Source organism: Theropithecus gelada, chromosome 10 (genome assembly GCF_003255815.1).
Source record: "Theropithecus gelada isolate Dixy chromosome 10, Tgel_1.0, whole genome shotgun sequence".
NCBI classification, from domain to species: Eukaryota; Metazoa; Chordata; class Mammalia; order Primates; family Cercopithecidae; genus Theropithecus; species Theropithecus gelada.
This window is the reverse complement of record NC_037678.1, coordinates 74,239,627-74,267,339: the sequence shown is the minus strand read 5'-3', so window position 1 is coordinate 74,267,339 and position 27,713 is coordinate 74,239,627. Positions and strand designations below refer to the sequence as shown.

Here is a 27,713-nt window from a genome sequence, read left to right as displayed (position 1 = left end):
AAAAAAAAAAAAAAAAAAAAAAAAAAGAAAAAGAAATTAAAATTATAAGAATTAGAAAGGAGACTAATATTTGTAGAAAATCTGATTGTTTACATAGAAAACCTACGAGAATTTAGGCTGGGCATGGTGACAAAGTGAGAAAACATCTTAAAAAAAAAAAAAAGAAAATCTACAAGATTCTATATGAGGTAAGTTATTGGAAATAACAGGGTAACTTTGTCAAGGTGACTAGATATAGAATTTTTATACCCTAGCAAAAACAGCCACTGATTTGCACTCAAGAAAGGGTCTGTCAAGTTAGGCAAGAACCAATCTGTGTAAATGCCGATAAAGAATCAGATGGGAAGGAAGCGAAGGCACATAAGAAAGGCAAAAATGGGAGAAATTGTAGAAAAGTGAGTGAACTGAAATCTGACATCTTAAAGATTTCCCCATGAGGTACGCAGCAAGATCAAAGGCTAAGAGAGGAGGGGGAGATAGTGGGACATGGTTTTTTAAAGTATTAAGACTAATACTGGTGCTATAGAAAATGGCAGGAAGTGCTGACACCAGGCAGCCCAGCAGCCCCGAGGGCCCCGGTGAGATAAGATCCATTTTTCCAGGATTCTTTTCTGAAAAAATGCTCTAAGCACTAATGGTATGGCGAACATACAGAATTAAGGTTTTGCTAGATGAATGTAATGAAGCTATAAGCAATGAGGGAAGAGAATGAACTGCTGAACCTCAGAGTTTAGCATTGACAGGAAAGGAAGGCAGATACTAGAGACATTAGAGAAAATAAAAAACTTAAGTGGCTAAAACCCCAAAAGTTGAGAATATTTACAGTGAGAATAACATAGTAGGTAAACTGGAAGGCCCCAAGAAGCTAATTTCAGCAGAATTTTTTGGAGCCTATTGTAGTTGATGGACTATAGTCCTTGAAAAATCAATACATATGACTAATTTTACATACAGTTCCCTTGACATGTATGGATCTCAGTAAAATGCAAATCCTTTACCATGCACCCCTACCCCAGATTATGCCATAAGCAGCTTACTAAGTAGCCCTTCAGAATTCCATGTTTCCTTTCCTCCTCCATTTCTGTAGAAAAAACTTAAAAAACTATTTCAGTACTTACTAGCTTCTTTTAAAAAGTTAATTATGCTCTTTGAACATGTGTCCTAGAAAAAAAGAAATAAAAAACATTTAATTAGGAGTATCTAGGTTATGTGAAGCATTCATCAACCTCCTATTGACAGAAATTATCTATAGGCAAATTTTATATATAAGTAACTTTAACACGAACACTTCTTAAACTTTGGCCTAGTAATTTCATAAAAATTAGGCTGCAAGTCACCCTGTTTATCAGATACTGGCAGACGCTAACTTCTGCGGGTATGAAGCTAATCAATACTGAAATCTCTTATCTTTTCAGGAGGATTGTTCATGTATTCAGTGTTTGCAAAGAGTTCCTGCTGAGCTAAACACAGTCCAGTGTGCACTCTACGAAAGAGTCCATGAGACAAGCATGGGGGAGGGTAGGAAGTTTAATACTTTCACAATGCCTGTGGAGAGGCTGGCAGTGATGAAAGCCTAGAAAACTCATGAAAGGACCTTTTATGACCAGGGTGAATGTAGAGCACAAAAGCAAAGTCAGATGACCCACTTAAAGCTTTGCCTTTACTGACGAGATTTCATTCTCATTCCAGATTAGTCTCTCTCTAGAAAAAGCAAACCTTATATAAGAGTTGGAAAATTAAGATACAGGAAGCATGATTCTACTAAGTTCCAGTTTTTCCTTCTCAGATATCAGCCTAAGTCCTAAGGTCTGTGGCCAAAGACAGAAAATACAAGGCTCTGAGAAATATGCCATTTACTTGGCGTAACAATCTCTGTTGGGCTTTGAGGAAATTTAAGCTCTACAATCCATAGATCAGACCAGAAGTTTAGGGTAGTAATATTATGAGAGGAAATGGTTTCTTAATCTGTCTCTAGAACTTATATAAAGCAAATAAATGGTAAACCTGATTTGTAAATTAATAACAGACCAAGTTCCTTCAAAGCAGAGAACTACTTATTTGTTCATTCATTCAACTAAGTTCCTTGTCTTGTGCCAGGCTGGAGAGAGAGAGCAGCTCTTGTCCTCAAGGAGCTCACATCTCAGGCATCTTCTCACCCCCCTTTCTCATGTTAACCAAAACATTTCAGGTTCATCAATGAAACTCTTCATCCAGGAGGCAGATAAAATGGCTTCTCTTCATTTTGATTCATTTGCTCTTTTATTTATTTTATTTTATTATTATTATTTTTTTTTTTGAGAAGGAGTCTCACTCTATTGCCCAGACTGGAGTACAGTGGCGCGATCTCGGCTCACTGTAACCTCTGCCTCCCAGGTTCAAGCGATTCTCCTGCCTCAGCCTCCCAAGTAGCTGGGATTACAGGCATGCGCTACCACGCCCGGCTAATTTTTGTAATTTTAGTAGAGACAGGCTTTCACCATGTTGGTCAGGCTGGTCTCGAACTCCTGACCTTGTGATCCGCCTGCCTCAGCCTCCCAAAGTGCTGGGATTACACGCGTGAGCCACTGCGCCTGGCCTACTCTCTTTTAAACAGAGAAATAAGATGGAATATTCTTATCCGATCTTTTCTTCTATAATTAAAAAAGGAATACGAAGAAACTTGACATAGTCTCTCTTCTCATGGATTCTCTTCCTTACTTCCCATCCCAATTCCATGTTTGCTCTCTTTTTCCTCCCTCCTTCTGTTTCGTTTTGAACAAAACTACAGAGCTAGACCTGGAGCCTAGATTCACTGGTAGTCAAATCACTAATTTTTCTGAAGGTAAATGGGAGAAAAATGGGGGTTGCAGGGGAAGCTCATTGATACAATTCTAAATCAATCTCAGCTTCCTACTGCACAACTTCCCCTCCCTCCTCCCACATACATTTTTGGTTCTCATCTAGTCTTCACACTGGTAACTGCTTCTGCCTGGCAGTTTCTGTTCTAAGCCCTCTTAGTTTTCAGCTTAAACAAAACCTGCCCCTGCTGATTATGGCAGACCCATTCTTATCCTCTGTCTACTCCAAACATTCACAACCATAGCAGCCTACTCATTGCTTAAATAGAACTTAATATATAATTAATTACTTAGCTATATAAATATCTATATCTATCAAAGATATATATGTATCTTTAAGATAAGATATATATATATATATATATATTTTTTTTTTTTTTTTTTTTTTTTTTTTTTTGAGATGGAGTCTCACTCTGTCACCCAGGCTGGATTACAGTGGCATAATCTCAGCTCACTGCAACCTCTATCTCCCGGGCTCAAGTGATTATCATGCCTCAGCCTCTCGAGTAGCTGGGATTACAGGCACCTGCCACCATGTCTGGCTAATTTTTGTATTTTCAGAAGAGACAGGGTTTCACCATGTTGGCCAGGCTGGCCTCAAACTCCTGACCTCAAGTGATCCACCTGCCTTGGCCTCACAAAGTGCTGGGATTACAAGTGTGAGCCACTGCACCCGGCCGTGTGTGTGTGTGTGTGTATGTATATACTTACCTGTCAATTATAATCAAGCTCCACGCTCCATACAGACCAGAGAGGTCTGCTCTGCTCACAAGACCTACCCAACATCCAGCAAAGTACTCCACACATAATAGGTATATTAGGTAGTGAACTGAAGTTGACCACCCCTGTAGGGACTACAGCCCTGCTTAAAAGCAAATCGGTCCCTGAAACTGAATTAAAATGATTGAAGACTCCTAGGCAAAGTTAGAAACAAACAAATCCTCTCTTGAAAAATATATCATAAGTCTCAGGTTATTTCTACAAATAATTTTAAAACTACAGTGTCTAGTCCATAAAAAGGCAACATGAGAATCAGTAAAAAACAGACAATAAGAACAGTCCTGTAGCATTAAGAATTTTAGTCAAGATTGGTATAAAAATGTAATAGCAGATCTGAAAAAAAGATCTTAATGGATAAATTTAAGAACAGATAAAATATAGCTGAAGAGAGAATTAGTGAGCTGGAAAATAGGTCAAAAGGAAGTATCTAGAATGAAGCAGAGAGAAGCAAAAAGATTTATAAAAAAATTCCAAGGCGAAAGTAAGAGGTATAAAGGATACAATGAAATGATCTAACCTACATGTAATTCCAGTTTCAGAAAAGCAGAAAGGGAGAAATGGAACAGAAGAAATATTTGAAGAACAGACGAAGGCTGAAAATTCTCCAAAACTGAGGAAAAACATCAAACCACAGATCCAAGAAGCCCTAAAACCCCCCAAGCAGATAAACAAAAAGAAAATCTGTGTCTAGATATACAATAGTGAAATTTCTGAAAACCAAATAATTATTTAAAAACAATTTTTTTAAGCACTCAAAAGGAAAAAAGACACTGTGGCAGTTTGTTTGCAAAGATAGCTACATAAAATCCCATCCTTGTACACATGCCTTTTACAGTGAGACACTGCCACTCCTATCAACAGGTGAAGTTTATTTCTCCATTCCTTTAATTTGAGCTGGCTCTGTGACTTGCTTAAATCAATAAAATGCAGAAGTAATAGTGTGTCTTCCAAGTTGATACCTCAAGAGAACTTGCAGCTGTCATTTGGCTCTATGGAAACACTGCTGTCATAATATGAGAAGCTTTGGCTTACTTCCTTACATTAAGAGAGAGGCCCAATCAACAAGTGACACCAACTGCCAGACATGTGCTTGAGATAATCTGAGTCCCAAATGAACCATTAGATGATTACAGTTGCATGAATGACTCCAATCAAAACCAGCAGAGGGGCCGGGCGTGGCGGCACATGCCTGTAATCCCACCACTTTGGGAGGCTGAGGCAGGTGGGTCATTTGAGGTTAGGAGTTTGAGACCAGCCTGGCCAACATGGTGAAACCCCATCTCTACTAAAAATAAAAAAATTAGCCAGGCAGTAGTGGTGTGCGTCCGTAATTGCAGCTACTCAGAAGGTTGAGACAGAAGAATTGCTTGAGCCTGGGAGGCAGAGGTTACAGTGACCCGAGATTGTGCTACTGCACTCCAGCCTGGGTGGCAGAGTGAGACACTTTGTCAAAAGAAAAGAAAGAAAAAAAAGAACCAGTAGAGGAACCAAACAGCTACCCAGCACTGATTGATATTCACAGAACTGTGAGCCAATTTTAGATGGCTGTTGCTTTAAAATATGAAATTTGGGCATGTTTTGCTAGGCATCAATAGAAAATGGATACAAAAATATTTTCGTCAAAGAAAACAACTAGATTAACAGCTGATCATAATACTGAAGCATTACCTTTTTCTTAAACTTGAGAATTTAAGTTGCAGGATATCAAGAAGGGTAAACATCAACAAAATAATTTGCTTCCTCTTCTAGAGAAAGGAATAGTGTGTTTTCAGCTACATGCAAGATAGTTCTTTCATGCTAAGCAGAAGTATGACTTTGTTATTGTCTTTATTTGGAGATTAATAATGGCTTAAGGAGATACCTAAGGGTGCCAAGCTGACAAAGGGTAGACTTGTGATTGTTAATTTCACTGGGCCGCATCACAGTGTCCACGTATTTGGTTAAAGGTTATTCTGGATATTTCTGTGAGGGGTTTTTTTGGATGAGATTTACATTTAAATCAATGGACCTTGAGTGCAGCAAGGTTGCCCTCCATAATGTAGGTGGGCTTCATCCATATGACTGAAGGTCTGAATAGCACAAAAGGCTGACCTCCTCCACGCAAGAGGGAATTCTCCAGCAGACTACCCTTGAACTTGAACTGCAGTTCCTTCCTGGGTCTCTAGTCTGCTAGCCTCCCCGACTGAATCAATTCCTTAAAATAAATCTATATAGCCGGGCGCGGTGGCTCAAGCCTGTAATCCCAGCACTTTGGGAGGCCAAGACGGGCGGATCACGAGGTCGGGAGATTGAGACCATCCTGGCTAACACGGCGAAACCCCGTCTCTACTAAAAAATACAAAAAACTAGCCGGGTGAGGTGGCGGGCGCCTGTAGTCCCAGCTACTTGGGAGGCTGAGGCAGGAGAATGGCGTGAACCCGGGAGGCGGAGCTTGCAGTGAGCTGAGATCCGGCCACTGCACTCCAGCCTGGGCGACAGAGCGAGACTCCGTCTCAAAAAAAAAAATAAAATAAAAAATAAATAAATAAATAAATAAATCTATATAATATGTATGTAATATATGACTAATATTTAATATAATATGCATATATTCAACACAATTTCAGTACTACCCGCTTATCTGGGGGGGGGGGGGGATATGTTCCGAGACTCCCAGTAGATGCCTGAAACCATAGATGGTACTGAACCCTACATAAACTATATTTCGTTCCTATACAAACGTACCTATGGTAAACTTTAATTTAGAAATAAGGCACAGTAAGAGATTAACAGCAACAACTTATAATAAAATAGAACAACTGTAACAATATGCTACCACTACCCTTGCACTTTGGGCCATTATTAAGTAAAATAAGCATTACTTGAACACAAGCACTGCAGTATTGCTACAGTTGATCTTATAACCCAGATGGCTAAGGGACTAATGGGTGGATAGTGACTAGAGCATGGATAAATCAGACAAAGGGATGATTCAAGTCCTGGGCTGGATGGAGCAGGATAGGTGCAAGGTTTCATCATGCTACTTAGAATAGTACACGAAACTTATGAATTGTTTATCACTGAATTTTCCGTTTAATATTTTCAGACTGTAGTTAGCCATGGGTAATTGAAACTGCGAATAAGAATGAAACTACAGATAAGAATATGTATATATATATTTTAAATAATATAAAATATATTTTAATATAACATATATAAAGTATTATATAAATATAAAAGCATATATATATACACACACACACACACACATATATATAAAAATAAAATAAGCCAGGTGCGGTGGCACATGCCTGCAGTCTCAGTGACTTGGAAGGCTGAGACAGGAGTATTGCTTAAGCCCAAGTGTTCGAGGCTGTAATGGGCTATGATCACATCACTATATTCCAGTGTGAATGATAAGTCAAGACCATGTCTTGAAAAAATAAATAAAAATTTTAAAAAAACAAAATGAAATAAAACACACCTATAACCTATTGAATCTGTTTCTTGAAGAATCCTAACTAATATAGACAGAAGCCAGAAGACAAACAAATGAATATTTTCAAAGGGCAAAAAAAAATTTGCCACCAAAAAATTATATTTATATTAAAACATTAAAATATTTATATATATTATAAAATTATATTTTAAGAACCTAAAGGTAAAAAAAAAAAAAATTCACTCGGTTGCCCAGGCTGGAGTACAGTGGCACAATCTCGGCTCACTGCAACCTCTCTCTCCTGGGTTCAAGCAATTCTCCTGCCTCAGCCTCCTGGGTAGCTGGGATTACAGGTGCCCACCACCATGCCTGGCTAATTTTTGTGTATTTAGTAGGGACCCATGTTTCGCTATGCTGGCCAGGCTGGTCTTGAACTCCTGACCTCAAGTGACCCACTGGCCTCCGCCTCCAAAAGTGCTGGGATTACAGGTGTGAGCCACCACGTTTGGCCCCTAAAGGCAAAATTTAAAAACCTTCAGACCAAGAAAACTCAAGACAATTCATTAGCAGCAAAACAATACTAAGAAGTTATTAAAATATGTTCTTCAAGCAGAAAGTAAATAATCTCAATAAGGTTAAAAAAGCAGTGACGAAAAATGGAAATGGTAATATGTAGATAGATCTAAATGAATGGTGACCATATAAAACAATAATAATGTCTTATGGGTTTTAAAACACATATGATTAGAATACACAAATTATATATATATAATATGGAATGGATATATATATATATATATGGAACAGATGAGAGAAGTTAAAAGTGTTCCAAGATCTTTGTATTGTCTAAGAACAAATATACTAATACATCAATTACATTAATGTGATACACGTAGGCTATGTGTTGTAATCTGTAGGGTAACCACTAAAAGAACAGGGTCTATAACTTGGCAAGAGAGGAAAAAGCTAGGATAGTAAAAAAGTCTATCAATCCAAAAAGCAAGAAAAAACAGAAAAAGGAACATGCTGGCATATTATTATAATTGTTGTATTTTATTATTAGTTATTGTTAATTTTTTACTGTGCCTAATTTATAAATTAAACTTTATCACAGCTATGTATTTATAGGGAAATATATATCTGTGGTTTCAGGCATCCACTGGGAGTCTTGGAACATAGTGCCTCCCCCAGATAAGAAGGTACTACTGTAATTATATTATATGTCATATTAAGTATATATTAATTCTAGGTAGTAGCCACATTATATATTATATTAAATATATATCATATAGATTTATTTTAAGGAATTGACTCATAATAGAAGAGGCTGGCAGGCTGGAGATTCAGGCAGGAGTTGCAATTCAAGTGCAAAGGCAGACTGCCAGAGAATTCCCTCTTGCTTGGGGGAGGTGAGCCTTTTGTTCTATTCAAATCTTTGAGGAAAATAGAAAGCAAAGAATATATTAACTATATTAAACGAACTAAATGCTCCAATTAAAATACAAAAATTATAAAACCTAATAATAAAACCCCTCATTTATATGCTGTTGAAAAGAGACATTTTTAAGCTTAAGGATATAGAAAAGTTGAAAATAAAAGACAGGAATAAAATAAGCCATGAAAATACTAGTGTAACACTGAGGTCAAAATCTGACAAAACACACAAAAAAGAAAATAACTTTAACTGTAAAATCTTAAAATCCTAGCAAAGAAAAAGCAGCATATGTTATCATTATACCATAACCTGATCAACTAAGGCTTATTTCAAAAATTTAACCATGGTCCACTATTGGGAAACATATTAATAAAAATCCTCACAAAAAATAATTCAAAAATATAAAAAGCCGTATGATAAACCTGATGAATGCTGGTTTACAGAACTGGTTTTCTTTAAAAAGGCAATCATTGGGGAAATAACCCACTTACTCAGTATTTACTATGGGCTAGGCCCTGTTCCTTCTACTAGAAAGTGAACGAATTCTAACAGAATCCCTATCTTCATGAAGCTTACAGTCTAGTAGCAGAAAACTGACATTAAACAAATCACCTCACAGACAAATACGAGAAGTGATAGAAAAGAGAATTATAGGACTCTAAGAGCCTACAGAAGAAGAAAATTTGACCTAGTCAGGGAGCTCAGCCAAGGCCTCCCTAAGGCACTGAGACTCCTGAGCTGACAAGAAGAAGAGGAACAGAAATCAGGGAGGCATTAAGAAGGGCAGGGAAGTCCATGCTAGTCAGTAACCTCAGAAAGGGTAGGAGCAGGGTGTGAAAGAAGCCACTGTGTCTGAAGCATAAAGAGCAAAGGGGAGCAGGTGCCAGGAAGCTGGAGATGTATACAGGGTAGGGCCACACAAGGGTGATTTTTCTTTGTCCTATAAGCATTAAGAAGCCTTTGAATAACAGAAGCATGACAGTGATCTACCTGCCCTGCATTTTGGAATGAACACTTCATTTAGCTGGGTGTAGAGAACATAGCACTGGACGTGGACAGTCCAGTTTGATGTTACTGGTGGAGCTGCAAAAGTGTTACAAGTAAGAAGATATTCAGGAAGTAAACTGCACAGGGCATGATAATAGATTTGCTTTTGGGGTGACAGGGAGTGGTGAATGCTACTCCTCTTTGGTTTCTGATTTACCTAACAGATGCCATCCGGTAAGTCAGATAACAGAGGAAAAGAGGCAAGGCGCAGTGGCTCATGCCTGTAATCCCAGCACTTTGGGAGGCCAAGGAGGGCAGATCACCTGAGGTCAGGAGTTTGAGACCAGCCTGGCCAACATGGTGAAACCCCATCTCTACTAAAAATACAAAAATTAGCCTGGTGTGGTGGTGGGCACCTGTAATCCCAGCTACTAGGGAGGCCGAGGCAGGAGAACTGCTTGAACCCAGGAGGCAGAGGTTGCAGTGAGCCGAGATCGTGCCACTGCACTCCAGCTTGGGCAACAGAGAGAGACTATCTCAAAACACAACAACAACAACAACAACAACCCAAAGAAAAGAACCAATTTTGTGAGACAAATATCTCACAAATACCTAGAAACCAGAAACAAAAGAATTTTTCACCTGAGAAAATTATGTTGTTTTTTTTTGTTTTTTTTTTGAGACGGAGTCTCGCTCTGTCGCCCAGGCTAGAGTGCAGTGGCGCGATCTGTGCTCACTGCAAGCTCCGCCTCCCAGGTTCACGCCATTCTCCTGCCTCAGCCTCCTGAGTAGCTAGGACTACAGGCACCTGCCACCACGCCCGGCTAATTTTTTTTTATATTTTTAGTAGAGACGGGGTTTCACCGTGTTAGCCAGGATGGTCTTGATTTCCTGACCTTGTGATCTGCTCGCCGCAGCTTCTCAAAGTGCTGGGATTACAGGCTTGAGCCATCGCGCCCGGCCGAAAATTATGTATCTTGAAATACCAGTATCACTAAAGCAGAACAAGAAAGGGATGCTGGTTATCACCTCTAGGATTTACAAATCATCTGGAAAAAGGGCTGGCAATTAAGTCTTAGCTTCAACTACTCAACTATGCTGTCATACCATGAAGGCAGACATAGACAATATATAAACAAATGAACATGGCATATTCTAATAAAACGTTGAAATTTGAATTTCATATAATTTCTTTTTTTTTTCTCTCTCTCTTTCTCTCTCTGAGACAGGAGGATCCCATGAGCCTGGGAGGTCGAGGCTGAAGTGAGCTGTGTTTATACCAATGCACTCCAGCATGGGTGACAAAGTGAGACCTGTCTCCAAAAAAAAGGAAAACCTATTCTGAGCTTGTCTGCCATACCAAAATAAGAAGTGAGCTGGATATGGGAAACAGATTATAGTTTGCCAATCCCTGTTCCAAAAGTAGATAATGGGATAAGAAAACAGCCAGGTATAGGGGTATATACCTGTAGTCCCAGTTACTTGGAAGGCTGAGGGAGGAGGATTGCCTGAGCACAGGAGTTCAAGTCCAGCCTAGGCGATACAGTGAGACCTGGTCTCTTTTAAAAAAAAAAAAAAAAAAAGATATAATTATTTGGGGAAAACCTCCTAACTGTTATTTGTATTTGAAAGACTATGTACACAGGTTAAAACAAACTACTGGAACTAAACATAAAGTTCATAATTTAAAATTACAGCAGGGATTTACAGTTCAGGAAAAGATGGAGTAAGCATATTCCACCCTATTCCTCCCACTGATTTCTTTTTTTGGGGGGGACGGAGTTTCACTCTTGTTGTCCGGGCTGGAGTGCAATGGCGCGATCTCAGCTCACTACAACCTCCACCTCCTGGGTTCAAACGATTCTCCTATCTCAGTCTCCCGAGTAGCTGGGATTATAGGTGCCCCCCACCAGGCCCGGCTAATTTTTTTGTATTTTTAGTAGAGACGGGGTTTCACTATGTTGGTCAGGCTGGTCTCGAACTCCTCACCTTAGGTGATCCGCTCGCCTTGGCCTCCCAAAGTGCTGGGATTACAGGCATGAGCCTCCGTGCCTGGCCCTTCCCACTGATTATGATCAAACATTCTAGATGAAATTCATGATACAAATGACAGAAAAATTCTGAAAAGTAGAAAAAAGAAGGTAGATTGGCTAGGGACCAGGGAACATGAGGACTGACCCAACAGGAAGCTCCCTATTTTTTTGTTTGGTTTGGTTTAACTTGTGATATGCCGTAGTCCAAGCTCTAAAGCCACAATCTGAAAGAACCAGTAAGCACAGACAAGAAAGTGCCAAGAAAAGCCTGCCCTCTCTAGGTAAAGGACTGGGAAAGGGGCAGCTCAGCAGACAAAAACATTTTGACCATGCCTATCCTACTCCAGGCAAACTAAAAAAAAGGGGGGGTATCCCTCCTTTTCCTCACCAGACACTGTGGCCCAGAAATTGTGAACAGCATTCTGCCTTCCAACACAACTCTGCCATAACGAGGTGGCACGTCTTTTCCCACTTCTCCATGTTACAGCTGCATAGAATGTGGGTGAAGTCATCTTTCTCTACCCTGGAATAACTAGATGGAGTCCTAATCCCAGCAAAACTACAGAATTGGGAAAGGATTATGGTGAGGAGAGAGCTAGAGAAATGAATTCTCTAAATCTGTGTATGAAATCCTAAATGTGCCTCTGAGCAATCCATGTGTAAAAATGATCAGAAACAACACAGCAAAAGGCATGAACACTGCTCTGGAATAACACCTAAATTTCAGACTGGCCTCTCAGTAGCACAGACCAGAACAGTAAAACAAGACTGAAAACTTAACCACAGCCAAAAAAAATGGGCCAGGGTATGTGTCCTAAACCTAAAAAGGTTGACTGTCTGTTAAATATAAAAATTTAAATAGGAACCAGAATCTCATAGCACAATATTCCAAGTGCCAGGATGCAATCCAAAACTATTCATTATACCAGGAACATGAAAATCTCAACTTGAATGAAAAAAGGCAATCAACAGATGACAATACCAAGATAATATAGATTTTGGAATTATTTGAAAAGAATTTAAAACAGCGCTCATGAAACTGCTCAAACAAGACATTATAAACACTCAGCATATAGAAGACATAAGGAGTACCAAATGCAATTTTTAAAAATAAAATTTCTGGCCGGGCGCGGTGGCTCAAGCCTGTAATCCCAGCACTTTGGGAGGCCGAGACGGGCGGATCACGAGGTCAGGAGTTCGAGACCATCCTGGCTAACACGGTGAAACCCCGTCTCTACTAAAAAATACAAAAAACTAGCCGGGCGAGGTGGTGGGCGCCTGTAGTCCCAGCTACTCGGGAGGCTGAGGCAGGAGAATGGCGTAAAAACCCGGGAGGCGGAGCTTGCAATGAGCTGAGATCCGGCCACTGCACTCCAGCCTGGGCGACACAGCGAGACTCCGTCTCAAAAAAATAAATAAATAAATAAAAATAAATAAATAAAATAAAATTTCTGAAATTAAAAAGACCCAGTGGATGGGCTCAACAGCAAAAGAGAAATGATAGAGGAAACAAATTAGTAAACTTAAATGAATGGAAATCATCCAGTCTGTACAAGAGAGAAAGTAGATTGAAAAGTAATTAACACAGTTTCAAAGTCTTGTGGGATAATAACAAAGATCTAACATTCATGCTATCAGGGTCCCAACAGTAAGAGAATGAACAGATAAATGAAAAAAAAAATTGAAGAAATAATGGCTAAAAACCATCTACGGGTGCGGTGGCTCACGCTTGTAATCCCAGCACTTTGGGAGGCCGAGGCATGGGGATCATCTGAGGTCAAGAGCTCTAGACCAGCTTGGCCAACACGGTGAAACCCTGTCTCTACTAAAAATACAAAAAATGAGTTGGGTGTGGCGGTGGGCACCTGTAATCCAAGCTACTTGGGGGAGGCTGAGGCAGGAGACTTTCTTGAATCCAGGAGGCGGAGGTTGTGGTGAACCGAGATCAAGCCACTGCACCCCAGCCTGGGCAACACAGCAAGACTCTGTCACAAAAAAAGAAAAAACCAAAAACAAAAACATCTATCTATCTATCTATCTATCTATCTATCTATCTATCCATCCATCCATCCATCCATCCATCCATCCATCCATCCATCCATCNCTATCTATCCATCCATCCATCCATCCATCCATCCATCCATCCATCCATCCATCCATCCATCTGTTTTAGAGGTGGGGTCTCACTATGTTGTCCTGGCTGGTCTCAAACTCCTGGGCTCATGAAATCTTCTTACCTTGGCCTCTCAAAGTGCTGGGATTATGGGCATGAGCCATCACACTCAGCCTCAAATTTAGATATAAATTTATAGAATCAAACTTCTAAAAACTAAACAAAAGTCCTGAAATCAACTAGAGAGAAACAACCTATTACTTATAGAAGAATAACAATTTGAAAGACCACAGATTTTTCATCAGGAACCATGGAAACCACAAGGATGGATAAAATATTTTTCAAATGCTGAAAGAAAATAACTATCAAGCCAAAATTCTATAGACAGTGAAAATATCCTTCAGAAATAAAAATGAAATAAAAATACTGGCAGATGAACAAAACTAAAAATGTGTCAGCAACAAATCAGCTTTGAAAAGAATGGCTAAAGAAACTCTGTCAGAAAGGAAGTAAATGATAGAAGAAAACCTCAAATAGAAGTAAAGAAAAAGCAATGGAAAGGGTGAGTGTGTGTGTCTATCTATGCATATATCCATATATGTGTTATGCATATATGTATGTTTATTCATATACATATACACATACTTACACTAAGCAATTCTTCTCTTGAGTTTTAAAAATTATGTTTGATGGTTGAAAGTAAAAATGACAGCAGTGCCTGATGTGGTTCTCCTTGTATGTAGAGGTAATATTTAAGACAACTGTGCCATAAAGAAGGAAGGTGTGCCAGGCACAATGGCTCACACTTGTAATCCCAGCAATTTGGGAGGCCGAGGCCAGCGGATCATGAGGTCAGGAGATCGAGACCATCCTGGTCAACATGGTGAAACCCCATCTCTACTAAAAATACAAAAATTAGCTGGGTGTGGTGGCATGCACCTGTAATCCCAGCCACTCAGAGGGGCTGAGGCAGGTGAATGGCTTGAACCCGGGAGGTGGAGATTGCAGTGAGCCAAGATCACGCCACTGCACTCCAACCTGGTGACAGAGCGAGACTCCACCTCAAAAAAAAAAAAAAAAAAAGCAAGGTACAAGGAACTAAAAGGTGGTAAAGTTTCTACATTCTACTTAAGGTGGTAAAAAGTTGATATTAATAGACTGTAATAAGTTATCTACATATATACTCCTAGAGCTATCACACAAAAAACTTCATAAAGAGATATACTCGAAATACTAAAAAATGTTCAAGGAACCCACTGTAAAACAGGAAAGGGAAAACAGAACAACAAAAATAATGAACGAAACAAAAATGGCAAATTTAAATCCAAAGTATCAAAAATTATATTAAATATAAATGGTTTATACATACCAACTAAAAGAAATGAGTAGAACTGATTCTTTTAAAAAAGAACCCAACTAGACCAGGTGTAATGGTTTATGCTTGTAATTCCAGCACTTTGGGAGGCCAAGGTAGGTGGATCACTTCAGCCCAGGAGTTTGAGACCAGCCTAGGCAACATGGAAAAACCCTGTCTCTACCAAAAAAACCCCAAACAAAACAAAAATTAGCCAGGCGTGATGGCATGCATCTGTAATCCCAGCTACTCAGGAGGCTGAGGTGGAGGACTGATTGAGTCTAGGAGGTTGAGGCTGCAGTGAGCCATGATTGCACCACAGCACTCCAGCTTGGGCGACAAAAGTGAGACCCTGTCTCAAAAAAAAAAAAAAAAAGACCTAGGCCAGGCATGGTGGCTCATGTCTATAGTACCAACATTTTGGGAGGCCCGGGCAGGCATATTGCTTGAGCCCAGAAGTTCAAGACCAGCCTGGGCAACACAGCAAGACCCTGTCTCTATTACAAAAAAAAAAAAACAAAAAACCCAACTATATGCTATCTATAAGAAACTTACTTCAAATATAGTTATGTGTCACACAGTAAGGACACATTCTGAGAAATGCACCATTATACAATAAGGTGACAAGGTAAATAAGTATAGCCATTATGGACAACATGTATGGAGATTCCTCAAAAAAATTAAAAATAAGGCTGGATGCAGTGGCTCATGGCTGTAATCTCAGCACTCTGGGAGACCAAGACAGGAAGACTGCTTGAAGCCAGGAGTTTGAGACCTGCCTGGTCAATATTGTAAGACCCTGTCTCTACAAATAATTTTTTTTTTTTTTTTTGAGATGGATTTTCACTCTTGTCGCCCAGGCTGGAGTGCAATGGCAAGATCTTGGCTCACTGCAACCTCTGCCTCCCGGGTTCAAGTGATTCTCCTGCCTCAGCCTCCCAAGTAGCTGGGATCATAAGCATGTGCAGCCATGCCCAGCTAATTATTTTGTATTTTTAGTAGAGATAGGGTTTCACCATGGTGGTCAGGCTAGCATCGAACTCCTGACTTCAGGTGATCCATCCGTCTCGGTCTCCCAAATTGCTAGGATTACAGGCATGAGCCACCACACCTGGCCTCTACAAACAATTTTTAAAAATTAGCTGAGTATAGTGGCACGTGCCTGTAGTAGGGAAGCTGAGGTAAAGCACTTGAGCCTACAGGGAGCTATGATTGCACTACTGTGCTACAGCCTTGGTGACAGAGCGAGACCCTGTCTCTAAACAACAAAATTAAAAAACAAAAAATTTTAAATAGAACTACTGTATGATTCAGTAATTCCCCCTACTGGATATATATCTAAAGGATATAACTAATATGGGTATGTTGAAGAGATATCTGTACTACTATGTTCATTGCAGCATTATTCACAATAGCTAAGATATGAAATCAACCTGTTTTCATTCATAGATGGACGAATGGAGAAAGAAAATGTGGCATACATACACAATGGAACACTATTCAGCCTTAAAAAAAGAATAAATTCTGTCGTTTGTGATAACATGGATAAACCTGGAGGACATTATGTTAAACAAAATAAGCTAGACACAGAAAGACAAATATCACACGATCTCACTTACATGTGGAGTATAAAAAGTTGAACTCATAGAAATAGAGAGTAAAATGGTGGTTACCAGAGGTTGGTGGGTAGGGGAATTGGGGAAATACTAGACAAAGGACACAAAATTCAGTTAGGAGGAGTAAGTTCAAGAGATCTATTGCTCATCATGGAGACTACAGTTAATAACTACATTGTATGTATTTTAAAAAGGGATATTAATATGTCATTTTTATTGAACAAAGTAGCATTACAGAAAAGGTGATTTCAGAGGCTGGGCACAGTGGCTCATGACTGTAATCCCAGCACTTTGGGAGGCTGAGGCAAGCGGATCACCTGAGGTCAGGAGTTTGAGATCAGCCTGACCAACACAGCAAAACACCATCTCTACTAAAAATACAAAAATTAGCTGGGTGTGATGGTGGGCGCCTGAAATCCCAACAACTCAGGAGGCTGAGGCAGGAGAACTGCTTGAACCCGGGAAAGGAAGGTTGTAGTGAGCCAAGATCGTGCCACTGGGTTCCAGCCTGGGCAAAAAAGCGAGACTCCAACTCAAAAAAAAAAAAAAAAAAAAAGGTGATTTCAAAGCACATAGCTCTTTCATTACAGCCTTAAGGGACGAGATCTGATCAGTAAAAACAAGCTGCTGTGTTCTAGTTTTCTCTGATATTTGGCATTATCCTGAATACATATGCTCTGATTTGGAAAGAATCAGTCTGTAAAGATTTAATAGATTTGAGATTTGCATATTTAAAATGTATTTCTTGTGACTAAAATGAAATGAAACCTTTTAATTTTTTTTTTTTTGAGATGGAGTCTCGCTTAGTTGCCCAGGCTGGTGTGCAGTGGCACGATCTCAGCTCACTGCAACCACCGTCTCCTGGGTTCAAGCGATTCTCCCGTCTCAGCCTCCTGAGTAGCTAGGTTTACACGCACCCGCCATCATGACTGGCTCATTTTTGTATTTTAGTAGAGACGGGGTTTCACCATGTTGGGCAGGCTGGTCTTGAACTCCTAACCTAAGGTGATCCTCCCACCTCGGCCTCCCAAAGTGTTAGGATTACAGGCATGAGCCACTGTGCTCTCTCTGTCTGTCTGTCTGTCTGTCTGTCTATCTATCTATCTATCTATCTTGAGACAGGGTCTCACTCTGTCACCCATGCTGGAGTGCAGTGGAGCAATCTTGGCTCACTGCAGCCTCCGCCTCCTGGGATCAAGCAATCCTCCCACCTCAGCCTCCCCAGTAACTGGGACTATAGGCTGGAGTGCAGTGGTGTGATCTCAGCTCACTGCAACCTCCGCCTCCTGGGTTTAAGGGATTCTCCTGCTTCAACCTTCCAAGTAGCTGGGGCTACAGGTGCCTGCCACCATGCCCAGCTAATTTTTGAATTTTTAATAGATGAGGGGTTTCAGCATGTTGGCCAGGCTGGTCTGAAACTCCTGACCTCAAGTAATCCACCCACCTTGGCCTCCCAAAGTGTTGGGATTATAGGCGTGAGCCACCGCATCCAGCCTCTGTAACACTCTTGAAATGACAAAATTACAGTGATGGAGAATAGATCAGTGGTTGCCAAGGTTTAGGGTTGGGTAGAGGTCTAACTGTTTTAAAGGAATAGCATGAGGGATTTTTCCTTGTGGTGATGGAACAGTTATATATCCTGATTGTGGTTATGGTTACACAAATTTACACATCTGATAAGACTTTATAGTAATATACACATACATACATATATAAATGTAAAAATTGGTAAAAATCCAAACAAGGTCCATTATTAGCTAACAGTATTATACCAATATCAACTTCCTGGTTTTGAAAATGTATTATGGTTATATAAAAGGCTATAACCGACCAGGCACAGTGGCTCATGCCTGTAATCCCAGCACTTTGGGAGGCCAAGGTGGATGGATCACCCGAGGTCAGGAGTTCAAGACCAGCCTGGCTAACATGTTGAAACCCCATCTCTACTAAAAATACAAAAATTAGCCGGGCGTGGTGCTGGGTGCCTGTAATCCCAGCTACTCAGGAGGCTGAGGCAGGAGAATTGCCTGAATCCTGCAGGCAGAGGTTACAGTGAGCCGAGATCATGTCACCGCACTCCAGCCTGGATGACAGAGAAAGACTTCGTCTCAGGGGGTGGGAAAACAAAAAGTAAAAGGTAATAACTCAGCCAGGTGCAGTGGCTCACACCTGTAATCCCAGCACTTTGGGAGGCCAAGGCAGGCAGATCATGAGGTCAGGAGATTGAGACTATCCTGGCCAACATGGTGAAACCCTATCTCTACTAAAAATACAAAAATTAGCTGGCTGTGGTGGCACGAACCTGTAATTCCAGCTACTCCGGAAGCTGAGACAGGAGAATCGTTTGAATCAGGGAGTCGGAGGTTGCAGTGTGCCGAGATTGCGCCACTGCACTCCAGCCTGGTGATAGAGTGAGACTCCATCTCAAAAACAAAAAAAAAACAAAAAAAAACCCAAAAAAACATTATAACTGAAAGCCCTTGGGTGAAGTGTACATGGGAACCTGTACTACTGCAGCTTTTTGAGTCTTAAATTATTAAAAAATAAAATGATTTTTAAAAAAGTTCACACATACAAATAGGTGTGTAGTCTAGGCATTACTTAAAACAAATAATGAGCAAGTATTTGCACTATGAGATTATATTAACACAATAATATGTGGCAATGGTACAGTTACAGATTTATAAACAAGGAAGTCTGTATACATAAGTATTGGGAATATGATAAAAAAAATACCCGGTGGCTCACGCCTTGTAATCCTAGTACTCTGGGAGGCCAAGGTGGGCAGGTCGCTTGAGCCCAGGAGTTCAAGACCAGGCTCAGCAACATGGTGAAATATCATCTCTACAAAAAAATGCAAAAATTAGTTGGGTGTAGTGGCATGTCTGTAGTCCCAGCTACCTGAGAGGCTGAGGTGGGACAATCACCTGAGCCTGGGGAGGTAGAGGCTGCAGTGAACCATGACTGTGCCACTGCACTCCAGCCTGGACAAAATCATTTACAAATCCGTAGAAAATTTTAATAGATTATTTAGTAAACAGTACTAGAAACTGCTGAACTATTTAGCAAAAAGTAAATTAGCTGTCTATTTCATGCAATATTCCAAAAGTGAATTCCAAATGATTTAAAGTTTTACGTATATAAATAATAATAAATAATACAATAGAATGTAAATAAGTACCAATAAACTATAAAACAATTTGAAGAAAACATTTGAAAATATTTGTTTGTTCTCAAGGTGAGGCAGCCTTCCTAAATATTAAAAAGAAATATTTAATAGTTTCTAATACATAAGACATTTAAACTCTTGTGTGTCAACAAAACATCATAAACCAAAAATAAAATAAGAAACCTGAAAGAAAATGTTTAAATTTAAAAAACTAGAAAAGGCCGGCCGTGGTGGCTGTGTCTGTAATCCCAGCACTTCGGGAGGCTGAGGTAGGCGAATCACTTGAGGTCAGGAGTTTTGAGACCACCCTAGCCAACATGGTGAAACCCCATCTCTACTAAAATTACAAAAATTAGCTGGGCATGGTGGCGTGCGCCTGTAATCCCAGCTACTCGGCAGGCTGAGACACAAGAATCACTGGATCCCAGGAGGCAGAGGTTGCAGTGAGCAGAGATGGCGCCATTGCATTCCAGCCTGGGTGACAGAGTGATGCTGTGTCTCGAAAAAACAAACAAACAAAAACCCAACCAACCAACCAACCAACCAACCAACAAAAAACCCCGAAAAAACAAACTAGAAAAAACATGTGCAAAATGTTACAGGCAAAAGGTTAAATAACCTTATTAAGTAAGTTATTTACAAATTAGTAAGTACAAACACAGCCATGGAAGGATGGATAAAAGCTATGAATAGGCAATTCATAAAAAGTAAATAATAATGATAAACAAATGAAAAACTTCATCTTTGCTAACAAAGAAAAGCAAATTAAAGAAATGTGGTACTTTTCTTACCTCTCAAATAGGCATATATTTATAAAAGCGACAAAATTTAAATGTTCATAAGCTACAGGGAAAAGAACCTCAAAGTGTACTGCTATAATTGTGATCTCTCTGACATTTATCTAATCTACTGATTTGGGACTTAAGTCTATAATGCCATGTGCCATTTGCTATACTTGCTTTTTACATATATGACCTATCTCCCCAATAAAACCAGAAACCTCAGGATAGTAGTTTTCACTTTTTTGTTTTTCCAACATTAAAATAAAAACCAACATGTAGTAGGCACCCAATATTGTTTTTAATGATGTTAGTGAAAATTATAAAACCTCTGAATCAGAGAAGAGTGAATAAAGGTACACTCCCAGCCTACAACTCCCTAATCTACAGAAAGTGCCATCCTGATTCCTGGATTATCCTTACCATCTGGTTCCACCATTCCTATTTCAGGCTGCCAACTACTGCTTAGGAGTATCACACTCCTCAGTGCTGTGTAGAAAACATCCTTCCTTTGTCAGTTTCCTGTGTCAGTTCCTAGCACAGTAGCCCAAGCTCCCTCTGAGCAGATGGCTGACAAGAGGACATGACCTCTCCTCTATAGAGCCTCTATTCTCTCTTTTTAGACTAGAGGAAGAGATTCCCTCATCCTTTTTAAGGCTACTGCCCATGTTCTTGATCCCATTTGAGATCTTTCCCCTAAAATTATGCATTTCTTTCTGGTACTTTCCATTTTTCCATCTCTAGCCATCATATCCCTTTGTTTACAAATAGACACGGATGTTCTAAACAGATTTTTTGGGCTTTAACTCTATGAGCTTCTCTTTTCCTCATTACTACTAAACCTGTTAAGATGTACTTGGCTTTCACTTCCTCACTTTCCACCTCTCCTTTATGACTTCATTATGATCTTAATTCCTTCATTCTCCCTTAACAACCTCATTGTGTTCTTAATTCCTTCGTTCTCAAATCTACAAATAACCTCCTGATTAAATCTAATTCCTGACCTCAGTTTTCATTCTCCTTGACTTGCATTTGACATGTTACGGTTAACTTATTTCTCAAAAGCTTCTCTGTTTCCTGGTTCTCTTGACACAATGACTACTCAATTTTAGCTTTTCTTCTTCTACCATTCACACATCAAAATTTTATTTGGGTCCTTTTAAGGACTAGGCATTGGATTAAATGTTAGGGGATGCAAGCAAGAAAAAGACAAAGTTCTTATTCTCAAGTTGATGTGTTCATTTTCCAGGTCGGTCAGTCAGTCAGTCATTCAACAAACTTCCATTGAAAAGCCAGGCACTGTGCTAGATGATGGCCTTTAAAAAGTTACAGCCATTAGCCGCACATGGTGGTGCATGCCTGTAGTCCCAGCAACTCAGGAGGCCTGAGGTAGGAGGTTCATTTGAGGCTGCAGTGAGCGATGATTATGCCTTGGCACTCCTGCCTGGGTAAGAGAGTGAGACCCAGTCTACACACACACACACACACACACACACACACACACACACACACACACACACACGCCAAGACCCATCCCTGCCTTCACTGAGTTCATGGCAAAGGAATTAAGTAAGCAATGTCATATTTGTTCCAAGCGTCATGACACAGCAGTCAAATCCATTTGTTTCAGGGGCTAGGGAAGGAGTGTCTACAGTATTGGCTTCCTGATCCCTGTTCTTCTCTCCATATCCTTTCTCCCACACAAAGGCTCATCCATACTCAGGATGGGTTTTGATTATTACCTCCATTATCTCACTTCTGAACATACATCACCATTCTCCAAGTACCTGCTGACTGTCTATCACCTTACACTGTAAACCAAATTAATTACCCTCCCTTTAAACCTAACTTATTCTCTAAACATCCTTATTTCTGTTAAGGATTCCACCACTGTCTCAGACTCTCCGTCGCCAGTTTACATACTACTTTTCCGAAATGTCTCTTTTCCCAGGTTCTCTTTGGTCTTTCTACTTGCATAACCACCAACCCATTTCATGCCTCTATCACCTCACGCCCAGTGTTATATCCAAGCTAGGCTAAATCATCTGACTCACAGGGAAAGAGAGGGAGCTTTTAAAAAACAGTCTTGGGTCTCCAGTCTGAAGATTTGGGTTTGGGATATCTTGAGTGGGAGCCCCAGAATCCTGGTTTTCCATAACACTGATCCAGTCCAGGCCTTCTACTGACTCCCAGTGCAGCTAACATCTCTCCAACCCCATTCCCCAGCGGTCTTCCTAAAGTGTTAGATTCATCCTGCTCAAAGTGTTCAATGGTTTCCCACTGAATAAACAATAGATTTGAAAATATCTGGATTGATACACAGGAAATGCTTCATAATTTGGCCCCTGTTATGGGTTGAACTATGTCTCCCCCAAAAAGATATGAAGTCCTAACCTCCAGTACCACAGGATGTGACCTTATTTGGAAACAGGGTCACTGAAGATGTAATTAGTTAAATAAAGATGAGGTCATTCTGGAGTACTGTGGGCCCCCAAACCAATATGACTGGTGTCCTTATAAGAAGACAAGGAAAAATGCCATTTTAAGACAGAGGATTTGAGTGATCATTTACAATCCAAATAACACATAGGGCTCTTGGAAGCTAAGGAGAGATGCATAGAACAGATTCCCCCCCAACCCCCAGAAGGAACCAACATTGCCAACACCTTGACTTTGGGCCTCCAGAACTGTCAGACAATATATTTCTGCTGTCTTTAGCCACCAGGTTTATGGTACTTTGTTAGGGCAGCACCAGGAAATCAATACAGGTCCCCAAACTACATTTGCAACCTCACCTTTCACTGTTGAACTCACTCTCTGTTAAAGTCAAACTGGTGTAAAATTCTTACACTATTGAGCTTTTCTTTCATAAGCACTCTACTTCTGGAAGCCTTTTTTCACCTACCACAAAAGCATACCATATGTTAGTGGCCAGCTCGTATTTTACTTTGTCTCAATGCTTCCCATCCATCCTGCTCTTCTCAATAATGGCACTACATGCACAATACAACTAAATGCATAATAATTTACCAAATGCTGCAACGCACCAAGCCTTCTTAAATGTCTATATTCACTTGGTAGGGCTCCCATAAAAGTATTACAGACTCGGTGGGTTCAACAACAGAAATTTATCTGCTCACAGCTCTACAGGCCAGAAGTCCAAGATGAAAGTGTCAGCAAGTCTGGTTTCCTATGAGCTCTCTCTCCTTGGCTTGCAGATGGCCACCATCTTACTATATCCTCACCTGGTCGTTCCTCTGTGTATTTGTTTTTGATGTCTGTGTGTACAAATTTCCTTTTCTTACAAGAACACCAGTCACATCAAATTAGAGCCCACCCTAAAGACCTCTTTTAATCAACTACTTAAATTTTTTTTTCCTTGCTTTGAGACAGGGTCTTGTTCTGTTACTCAGGCTAGAAGGCAGTGGTGCAAACATGGCTTACCACAGCCTCGAGCTCCTGGGCTCAAGCAATCCTCCCACTTCAGGTTCTGGAATAGCTGGAACCACAGGCATGTACTACCATGCCTGGGTAATTTGTACATTTTTTGTAGAGATGGTATCTCCCCATGTTTCCCAGGCTGGTCTCGAACTCCTGAGCTCAAGCAATCATCCTGCCTCGGCCACTCAAAGTGCTAAGATTACAAACATGACCTACCATGCCCAGTCTTTAAAGATCATCTCCAAGAACAGCTTTACAGTCATTTTCTAAAATATCAGTACATAAAATCCTACCACACTCTCATTAATGACCATACAGTGTTCAAAAGAAGGGACTGGATATACATAAAGCAAATAAAAAGGAATGTGTGAACACACGACGGGGGCTAAATAAAACTGAAGAAATACGAAGAACAAGAGTATTACAGGGCCAATGCTGTGGTCAACTATTAATGTTCATATAGGAAAAGAAAGTGGGGAGAAGACTAGTTTAAGAAATAGTAAAAGAAAAAACAGCAGGCCAGGTGTGGTGGCTCACACCTGTAATTCCAGCACTTTGGAAGGCTGAGTGAGGCAGGTGGACCGCTTGAGCCTAGGAGTTCAATACCAGCCTGGCAACATGGTGAAACCCCGTCTCTACTAAAAAATACAAAAATTAGCCAAGCATGGTGGCATACTCCTGTAGTCCCCAGAGGAAGGAGGATCACTTGAGCTCAGGAGTTTGAGACCAGCCAGGGCAACATAGTGAGACCCAGTCACTACTAAAAATTTAAAAAATTAGCTGGGTGTAGTAGCGCATGCCTATAGTTCCAGCTACTTGGGAAGCTGAGGTGGGAGGATTGCTTGAGCCTGGGAGCTCGAGGCTGTGGTGAGTTGTGATGGCACCACTCAACTCCAGTCTGGACCACAGGGTGAGACCCTGTCTCAAAAAAAAAAAAAAAAAGAAAAGAAAAAAGAAAAAGAAAAAGAAAAAAAGATTAGGAGATAAAGTTATGACAATCTCAAGGAAAACAACCAAAAGCAAAGAGTTTTTAAAAAGGACAGAATAGATAAAAATAAGAACATTGTATGAACCCAGGAAGTTCAGTATCAGAAAGCTGCTGACAGAAAGAACCAAAAAAATGGAGAGCTATAAGTCTGCAGATCTAACAAGGGGCCCCCCAAGTACACCTCTATGGAATTCCAGACTACATAGAACATAAAAGCTTCCAGAAAAGAAGAAAAATTAATTTCCTATATGAAACTTCCTATTTCTCATGAACAAAAAGGGATGTCAGAAGCCATGGAGCAATGACTTCAAAATTTTGGGAAAAATAATAAGCAACCTAGAATTTTATAGTTAACCAAACCATCACTCGAACATGAGGGTCTTAAAAACAGACACCAGAGGCTAGGCGCGGTGGCTCACGCCTGTAATCCCAGCACTTTGGGAGGCCGAGGCGGGCTGATTACAAGGTCAGGAGACCGAGACCAGCCTGGCTGAACACAGTGAAACTCCATCTCTACTAAAAACACAAAAAATCAGCTGGGCATGGTGACGGGTGCCTATAGTCCCAGCTGCTCAGGAGGCTGAGGCAGGAGAATGGCGTGAACCCAGGAGGCAAAGTTTGCAGTGAGCCGAGATTGAGCCACTGCACTCCAGCCTGGGGAACAGAGCGAGACTCTATCTCCAAAACAAACAAACAAAAAAACAGATACCAGAAAGAGTCAAAATTTATCTGCCATGTACCTCTTCTCTCAGTAAGTGACTTGCGAATGAACTCTAGTAAGATAGATAGATACACTGATCGATTGATTGACTGAGACGGAGTCTTACTCTGTTGCCTAAGCTGAAGTGCAATGGTGTGATCTCGGCTCTGCAACCTCCTCCACCACCCAGGTTCAAGCAAGTCTCCTGCCTCAGTCTCCCAACTAGCTGGGATTACAGGTGCCCATCACCATGCCTGGCTAATTTTTGTATTTTTAGTAGAGACAGGGTTTTACCGTTCTGGCCAGGCTGGTCTCGAACTCCTGGCCTCAACTGATCCACCTGCCTCAGCCTCCCAAAGTGCTGGGGTTACAGGCATGAGCCATCGTGCCCCCTAGCTTCTAGTAAGATTTAAAAAACAAATAAAAAGAAAGATTGATATCCAAGATCAGTGGACCCAACCTCCCCGCATCCCCCTCAAAGAAAAAACAGGTAGGAAAATACCAGTATGACTGTGTGGATAGCCTAAAAAACAGTTAGTGCAAACTGGTCTTGGAGTGGAGTGTATGACTAGCCTAAATTTGGGCCACAGTGTATGGTCTGAACTAGCCTTGACAGGCTAGACTGTTTGATTGAGATCTTGGGGAAAAGTGAAACTATAACAAAAGGCAAATAGACAAGAAAATTGGAAACTCCAGGGAGAAAATTTTATGAGAAAGTTACAGTTCAAAATATAAAATATAAAGACATGATCGGAAGCAACTGATAGTTTCAGAAAGAGAATTCACTTTTTCTTCATTTTCTCGTTTCAATAGCCCAGGGTCTATGACATTGAACCTACAGAGAAAGAAATAAAAACCCAGAAAATGCTGCTTGGCCTGACAGTGAACAATATTTACTTCGCTATAATAATGCAAATACTAAAAGGGCGCGGTGGCTCACGATTGTAATCCCAGCACTTTGGGAGGCCAAGGCGGGTGGATCACCAGGTCAGGAGATCGAGACCATCCTGGCCAACATGGTGAAACCCTGTCTCTACTAAAAATACAAAAATTAGCCAGGCATGGCGGCATATGCCTGTAATCCCGGCACTTTGGGAGGCCAAGGCGGGCGGATCACTTGAGGCCAGAAGTTCAAGACCAGCTTGGCCAACAAGGTGAAACCCTGTCTCTACTAAAAATACAAAAATTAGCCAGGCATGGTGGCAGATGCCTGTAATCCCAGCTACTTGGGAGGCTGAGGCAGGAAAATCACTTGAGCCTGGGAGGCAGAGGTTGCAGTGAGCCAAGATCATGCCACTGTGCTCTAGCCTGAGTGACAGAGCAAGACTCTGTCTCAAAAAAATAAAAATTAAAAAAAAAAAAAAAGAAAGAAAAAAGAAAAGGAAAAAGGAAAGGAAGAAAGAAGGAAAGAGTGCTGAAAATTAACCTAAAAAAGGAGGTTCAATAGTACTTCCGAAAGTTAGAAATATAATCACTTTATGAGTTTAATTGGTTTTGTTTTGTTTTTTTGAGACAGAGACTTGCTCTGTCACCCAGGCTGAACTGTGTCCCCCAAAAGATGTTAAAATCATAACCCCCTACTCAGTTCCTGTGAATGTGAACTTATTTAGAAAGAGGATCTTTGCAGATGATCAAGTTGAGATGAGCTCATTAGGGTGGTCCCTAGTTCAATGACTGGCACACTTATTTTGAAAAAGGAAATTTGGACACAAGAGACAGATATGCATAGAGGGAAAACAATCTGAAGATACAGAGAGAATGTCATCTACAAGGTAAGGGATGCCTGAGGCTACCAGAAGCTAGAAGAAAATCACAGAACAGATTCTCCCTCACAGCCCTCAGGACTTCCCTAGCCTCCAAAACTCTGAGACAATAAATTTCTATTGTTTAAGCCACCCAGTCTGTGGAGTTTTGTTATAGAAATCTGAGGAAACTAATAAACAGCAGCAGAACAGGAAATAATACAAATATTAAATAGGGGGATAGTGTAAGGTAAATTCCCATTTTTCACACTGGAGAGGCAAAAAATTATGTTGTCTTTTTTATTAATAAAAGAATTAAGA

General features: G+C 40.5%; 1 protein-coding gene across 3 annotated transcripts in view; it reads right to left on the bottom strand.

Annotated features, from left to right (window-relative positions):
• Nucleotides 1–27,713, bottom strand: part of PTPRA (protein tyrosine phosphatase, receptor type A) — a 174,476-nt gene that overhangs the window by 87,930 nt on the left and 58,833 nt on the right. For 2 of the 3 annotated variants that reach the window (XM_025400744.1, XM_025400745.1), the window contains one exon: nt 1,119–1,161. The exons of the other annotated variant lie outside the window; for it this stretch is intronic. The gene's annotated coding sequence lies outside the window, so the exon portion shown is untranslated. The remainder of the gene's footprint in view (nt 1–1,118; nt 1,162–27,713) is intronic. 3 annotated transcript variants of the gene reach the window in all.